The sequence below is a fragment of the Danio rerio genome, chromosome 8 (assembly GCF_052040795.2).
Source record: "Danio rerio strain M-AB ecotype USA chromosome 8, GRCz13ab, whole genome shotgun sequence".
NCBI lineage: Eukaryota > Metazoa > Chordata > Actinopteri > Cypriniformes > Danionidae > Danio > Danio rerio.
In genome coordinates, this window is record NC_141028.1 from 19,088,557 (window position 1) to 19,096,891 (window position 8,335).

Here is an 8,335-nt window from a genome sequence, read left to right on the forward strand (position 1 = left end):
TGCACCTACATTAGATTAGTCAGTACTGAAGCTTATCTAACAAAATAATTTGCAATAACTAGTAAACCTAAATTTCTGTTACAGAAAATATGAACTACAAATTAAAAAAAAAGGAAAAATCAAGAGAAGCAAGTTGTATTTTGTTTTTTATTTAATTGTTTACATTTAATTTTTCTTTTGAATTTAATTGGTTCATCTTTTCAATTTCTAAATATGTTTAGTGACTTAAAATATTATTTTAATAAATATATCTGTTTAATCTGTTTTGTTTAAATGCACCAAAATGCATTGCCTATATTCACTGAGAAATGGATAAAAAAATCATTTTCTAAATTGGGTGTACTTAAGTATGCTGAGCACTGTACCATAGAATTTTAAAAGGTCTATAACAGACATTGTAAATCAATATTTTAGATTATTTTTATAGTCATGGAAGATCAGGGATTTTTGTTTGTCGTTTTAAATTGTAGTTTCCATTTTATCAAAATGTCACTTTTCTATACTGCATTTTTAAATGTTTTTAATTTTTAAATTTATTTATTTTTTTACAAATTATTATGGTTCCAGGCTATTTATCAGCTCGATCGTTATTTCTTTTATCTGAAGTGATGGCCAGTTTAATTTTTTAAATTTGCTTTTTTAGCATATGAAAATAAACATTAACTTAAACAGAACAAAAAAACGGGTTCAAAGGCCATTTGACAATACACACGCAGTCGGACACAACATAATACCATATCATCCAGAAAGCATAAGAGGGGGAAAAAAATGAATTAAATATATAAGAAAAAAAAAAATTACAGAGAAATGTGTAGACTTCAAAACTTGACATCTGCTAAATCAATCCCACCTATAATGAGTTACAAATCAGCATTAATGATATACAATATATTTGGGTTCCATATTTAGAAAAAAATATGTGTAGTTTGCGACTCCCAGATCTTAAAAAACACGCAGCCATTGAAACACTAGTGTTCACGAAGCTATTTAAGAACTAGCTTTAAATGTTACATTACAGTGCAGTCCTCATAGTGGCTTTTACAGCCTAAAAAATGATATTCAACTGAATCTTTTTTAATATAGTTATTCAACTTTAAAACATTGATTTAATGTTGTATTAGAGATTTTCTCAGTCACTTTGGTGCATTTATTGAATAATCCTTGATATTTGCAAAACTGTAAGTGGATTTCACAAAATAAATCAAATTGAAACTGCTTTTTTTTTCTTTTTTTTTTTGAAGTGCACAAGTGACACAATGAAGGCGAGGCAGTGGCGCAGTAGTTAGTGCTGTTGCCTCACAGCAAGAAGGTTGCTGGTTCGAACCTCGGCTCAGTTGGCGTTTTTGTGTGGAGTTTGCATGTTCTCCCTGCCTTCGCGTGGGTTTCCTCCGGGTGTTCCATTACCCCTACAGTCCAAAGACATGCGGTATGGGTGAATTGGGTAGGCTAAATTGTCCGTAGTGTATGAGTGTGTGTGAATGTGTGTGTGGATGTTTCCCAGAGATGGGTTGCGGCTGGAAGGGCATCCGCTGCGTAAAAACTTGCTGGATAAGTTGGCGGTTCATTCTGCTGTGGCGACCCCGGATTAATCAAGGGATTAAGCCGAAAAGAAAATGAATGAAGTGACGCAATGATTTTAAGATTAAACAGTTAGTTGAAAGAAATTCAATTCTGTTCTGAGAAATGTACTAAAGCTACTGAGAAAAAACTTTAAAATACAGTTGAAGTCAGAATTATCAAAACCCCATGAAATATTAGCCCCCTGTTTATTTTTTTTCCCCACAATTTCTGTTTAACGGAGAAGATTTTTTAAAACACATTTCTAAACATAATAGTTTCAATAACTCATTTCTAATAACTGATTTTATAATGAGATAATGATCTTTGCCATTACCACAGTAAATAATATTTTACTTGATATTTTTCAAGACACTTCTATACAGGCTTAAAGTGACATTTAAAGACTTAACTAGGTTAATTAGGTTAACTAAGCAGGAGGGTAATTTGGCAACGATGGTTTGTTCTGTAGACTATCGGCTAAAAAATATATAGCTTAAAGGGGCTAATAATTTTGACCCTAAAATGTTTTTAAAAAATTTAAATCTGCTTTTATTCCAGCTGAAATTCAAGCTTTTTCCAGAAGAAAAAATATTATCAGACACACTGTGAAAATTTCCTTGCTCTGTTAAACATCATTTGGGGAAAAAAAATTCTAAGGGGTATTAGTAATTGTGACTTCAACTGTATTAGCACAACAGCGTCCTGTTTTTCTGTTCATTAGATGTCTGGACTGGCTCAGTTTCAATTTATTAGAACTTGGTAATGTTAAACTGCTTTGACACAATCTACATTGTAAAATCATTATAGAAATAAACATGAATTCACTTGAATGTCAGGGAAATTCAGTTTTGTAGTCAGTGAAAGACAAGGAATTTTATAGTTGCCTTAAAGTGGGAATCATGCAGAAGGTTGCAATAAATCAATATGTATTAAAAGGAAATCTTTAGTTGCGAATGTCAAATTTTTTTTGTTCCTTATTTTTCTTCAGTTGCATGGAGATGCAGATCAATTTTCAATTTCATCACTCCCCACATTGACTTTTTTCACAAATAGCACATTTTAAAATGATGCATAATACATGCAATTATGAAGCACAAACAGCCATATTTGACATTTCCAGAGCTAAATGTCACCTGAGCAGGTGTATCTCTTATTGCAGGACGTCCTGCAGTGCAGCTTTTTTTCTGCAAAACACCTGCTCATTTGAACACAACCTTGTCTAACTGTTTTGCGACGTATTGCTTTATCTTGTGGCAGGTGTGAAAGAAATTGTCTGAGAAATGAATGTGGCCTTACAGCAAAATGCTTTCAGCAGTATTATAAACTTTCCGGCTGAGTCACAAACGCTCAATTATCCTCGCACAGAATCTCTGTTTGGCTCCTGAAGTCATGATGAAAATAATTAATTGGGCTTTAGGTGTGAATCCTTCTCATGGTGCCCAGATACTGTCCTAGTTTTCCTGTAAACGCAGGTTCTTGCCAGCCGCTGTGCCTCGGGCCTGCTGATAGGATCGAGATTAGAAATTCAAATGTCTTTTTTTCTTTGAAGTAAAGTGAGAGAGCTTTTGAGTCTGGCACCCGGAGGACAAGCCAACCGAATCTACACATTGATCCTGCCAAACGTGTTTGACTTTGGGATTTATTTATCTACTGTATCTGATTCTGTAGGATCGTAGTTTCTCAGTGAAACTGTGAGAGTCTAGAGGCCATGGCATATATTTAACCTGCAGGTCAGACATACTTTGCAGGGTTTAATTTGGTGATTCATTAGATACTTGTATACAAACTTTAATGTTAGTTTAAATCAAATAAAATTACTCCATAAACATTCAGGGGTAATATAGCAGAGTTTTCACAATATGATCAAAAGAACGGATTTGTAATTTACGGTGAAACTGGCCCAAATGATCAATTAGAAAAGGACAGTCTACAGAGGGCCAAACTGGCAATAACAAAACTGCTTAAATATATACTTAAACTGATAAAGTATTTATCCATATGATTTAATAATACAGATATATTGAATTTGTTTAATAAAATTGTCATATTTTTTTTCTTTATCTAAATGAATTTTTTCACTTGTATTTTAAATTAAGTTTATTACTGCTTGCATGTATTTCAGATTTTTTTTGTCCTATTTATTTTTGCTTGGATTTCTTTTTACTTTTCAGTACATAATTTGGAAATGAGGGAGGCTATTCTTGTGTGGCTTCAACACATTATTGGTCGTGGGCCCATGAATAGAAGGGTCCACTCCTCTGAACAATAGCGTTTTCTAAGATAATGGCTGCAAGCACAAATTCGTATCTTTCAGTACTATAGATTGTGGCAATAACAAATTAAACAGATGTTATATTAAATAATGTATTAATTTAGATTTCATTTATTTATATTATATTATTATATTTGAATAATTTTACAATATTGTTCTATTATACCAGTGCTTATATACAGCCACATCGAGTATGATGCTGCTTTTATTTATATATATATATATATATATATATATATATATATATATATATATATATATATATATATATATATATACACACACACACACACACACACACACACACACACACACACACACACACACACACCCAGGACTCTATATGTGGCAACCTGGAAAACCACAATATTTTTCCCCCAACACAAATAAATGCTTTTGCTCTCAGATTGCATAGCAGACACACACAGTAACAGACACTATAATTTTGGAAACACATATAAGAGAATGGTTTGAGATAAATCAGGGTAATGATATATGTTGCCTGACATTTTCAGACTAAAACAACATTTGAGACGGTGTGCATTGAGATTACTCTGCTGGAGAGTCAAGTAATCCCATCACACGATCCGTTGAAGTCATAGGATGTATATTGAGAATTTTTATTATTTCCATTGCAGTTTGTTTGCATGTCGTCTTCCTCCTGGTCTTTTTGTACATTATTTTTTTAAGTGGTCTTATAATTTCAGAGCAAACCTCATCATTTACACACCATGCTGTAAACCAGTGGTTCCCAAATTCCTGTCCTTGGCATCCCCTGCCCTGCACATTTTGTATGTCTGTCTATCTCATTTGACACACAAGGATAAGTTCATAGATCTCTCTGTTAACAAGCTGATGATCTGAATCAGGTGTTAATAAAAGAAGTCGTACAAAATGTGCAGGGTGGAGGGTCCGGAGGACTGAAATTGGGAACCACAGCCGTAAACGCCTCTTTTTGGGTGGGACCAAAAGCACAGTTTTGATGCGTGTCACTTTAAATGCAAATGAGCTGTCAATTAGCTGTCAAATACACACAAGGTTATGTCAAAAGCTTGTGTGCACACAAAACACATTCACAGGTTGGTGAATGAGAACAGATGGAGAAATAAATTATATTCAAATCAGTTTATTGAATAATTGCTAACACAACTCAAGTAGACTCTTGAAATTTGGAATATTGTGATGGAAAAAAACGTAGGACTACACTTGAGGTATTGTAGTTTGCAGATTGTCTTTTTTTGTGAACAAACAATATTACACACTAAAAATTAAGTGTAATAATCAAAATTAGCCCCCTTTAATGCAAAATCCCACTATAAAAATATGTGGATGGAGAGATTTCTTTTGCTGACTGTTGTAGTTGTTGAAGTTCATCCTGCCTTCGCTGACCTCTGTGTTTTGTTGTCTAGCTGAACGTGGTGGCTGTTCCTGATTGGCTGGTTGCGGCAGACCATGGAAGTATCCTATAAATACTCAGTGTAGCGTTTAGCTGCTGTCAGGGTCAATGGTGCGGGGCTCATTTTAATGACCCTCAGACACTGATGCCGTGATAAGCTTGTCTTGCGGTGGCTCATCATGAGGTCCTTCACCGAGAAGGTCATGGTGAGGAGCTCATCACAGTATTGAATTTATTTCCAGCTTGGCAGTGATGTTTTACTTCAGTCATATTGGGATCTTCAAAAGATGTAAGGGTACTTTTGTAGATTTGGGCATCTAATGAAAGTATAGCCTACTTTATTTTATTTTTTATAAAATGTTTTATATAAATTGATGACCCACTAAGTGTCTGTTTTACAAAATTCATCTTAATGTAAAACATTTTATACGATGTTCCGACTTGTAGTTTCTGCAGATTTTTTTAAATACAGATGCACTTAAAGGAAAAATTTTATCATATAATAACTTTATCATTATCATATATATTAGTTGTGTGTTTGTTGTTTTTAATTGTATTTATTGGGGGTTGAACACTCAAAAAAACATGAAGTGTTTATTTCGATCTGCCTAAAAAAATTCACGTTTAATAAGAGTCTTCCCTTAAACGCATTTGCATGGCAATATTCAGTTTGTGATGGCGCCACCTGCTGGCAACATGAAATTACATGTTTTAAGCCTGATTTATACTTCTGCGTCAGGTGATCGGCGTAACCCATGGCGCATGCAACGCGCGTGGCTGTGCATTTATACTTCTGCGCAGTGAGGTGTAAATGTTCCTCTGTGTCAGCCTTTACACGGTAACAAACACCCTAATTGAATCGGATCTAAACCAAGTTTTGTCAGAGTGATGATCCAAAAGCCTTTGTGATTTTTTTAAAATTGTGAAAATCTAGAGTTTTTACTGAATGGCATGTCTGTGGCGATGCAACAAAGTTCAGCGTTTTGCCATGGTGTTATAACTCATGCATTAAATGTCTATTTCACTCTAAAATTCCCACTTAATAAAAATACTGTGCTGAAGTTATCTACATAACACATATTCATGTCAAGCTTATTATATATATATATATATATATATATATATATATATATATATATATATATATATATATATATATATATATATATATATATATATATATTTATATGATAGAATAATATTTCCCAGTAATGGGCTGCAGCTAGAAGGGTATCCGCTGCATAAAACGTATGCTGGATAAGTTGGTGGTTCATTCCTCTGTAGTGACCCCAGATTAATAAAGGGACTAAGCTGAAGGGAAAATAAATGAATGAATGAATGAATGAATGAATGAATGAATAATAGAATAATATTGTTCAGTGTTCACAATCATCCTAATGACTTTGGGGTGGTGGTGAGCCTGAATGTAAAGACCCTTTCATTGCTGCTTGCAGCTTTAATTGCACTTGTTTATAATGAATGGCCTTGTCTAGAAAATGTCCTTGCTGACATGACATTAAATTAAAATCTATGATATCATATTTATAATATTGAAAGTTTTGTAGTGATGCCATGGAGCAACCATGCACTTTTTTTTTTCTTGGTGTGAAAAAACTCTATCAATCTAAAGATCATGTTGTGGAACGTAAAGGTAGTGTGGATGTTAAAGATTCCTCATGGAACTTAAGACTTTCAACAGTGTTTTTGCAAATCCATGTCATAATTTTAGCATAAATGTTATTAATATAGTGTATTTTATAAAAAAAAAAAAAAGACAAAAAGCCTAAATTTCGCTGTAAATGTAGGACTTCTATTTAGGATGCAGGTACTTTTAATGAAAAACGAAAGTGTAACAAAATATATTTTACACTATAAATCACTTAACACTAAATTACATATTTGTCTAGCAAAAATATCTATGATTTATAACATTTCCACAAAATGCATCTATAACACTCTTGTCTTTCTCATGGCATTTTTATCAATAACAAGCGTCTGAATGTCAGTGTAGCAAGATTTTAACACACTGAGTATTAAGATATAAGAACAGGTCTAAATATTCTGTGCACTATTATCTGTCCAGCCTTTTTTCTTTAGAGTTTCACTATTTTTCATTTAAGTTCGGTCACACAAGACTCATTAAAACCTCATCTTGAAGTCTTTTTTGCAGTATATAAAAAATAGAGATGATTATCATCATGTTTCTACATATTTAATTTTTGTTTTAATATTAAATGCTGTTGACGTTACTCCCCTGTTAATTTGATGTGATCTCTTGCTAGACCTCCGAATTAATGATACCCCTGGTACATGTTCATTTCTGAACGGCTTTCACACTGATGATTAAAGGACGTTCACACCAGGAACGATAACTATAAAGATGACGATAGAGTTACTAAAATTGTCCTAAATTTAAAACAACAGCCAAGTACAGACCAAATTCGTAATAACAAAAATGAAGAGAAGCAATATTGTTGTGTATTTCAGGACTTTTTTTCAGCTTATAAATTAGAAAAACACTAGCTGGGTTTCTATCTGTGTTAATGCGCATTAACTATCACATAAGAAAAGAGTGATGTAAATGACAAGTTTTTAATTAAAATCCGTTCATTTCCAATACAGTTTTTACACTCACTTGAGGTGGTTTTGAACTTGTGTGAAAACTGTTGAAGATGCAGTGGGTGATCTGCCAGTATACTATTTGTTAGCATAACAGCTTTGAAAACAGTCTCTCCCCTGCAGTCCAAAGCCACGCCTTCTGAAATCACAAACGCGCACATTAAAGATGATGGCAGGCAATCCACTCGATCATGTCATTCTCCAGTTAGAAAACTTTATAGTACTTTATAATACTACACCATATAAAAAACTGTATTATATCTAGCACCTTTTCAGTTGTGTAGCAAGCAAAACTTGTCATAATTTACAATATTTCTTGCATGCAAGGATGGCTGGAGTGCAATTATGCGTTTTGTCCTAAAGCGACTAAGCGGAGTGCAGGAATTACACTTATTATTAAGTCATACTTACATGCCATTTCAGATTGAATATTCAAAGTAGCATGGTGAACAATATAAGTGTATAGTGTGTGTCACAGGTTGTCATTG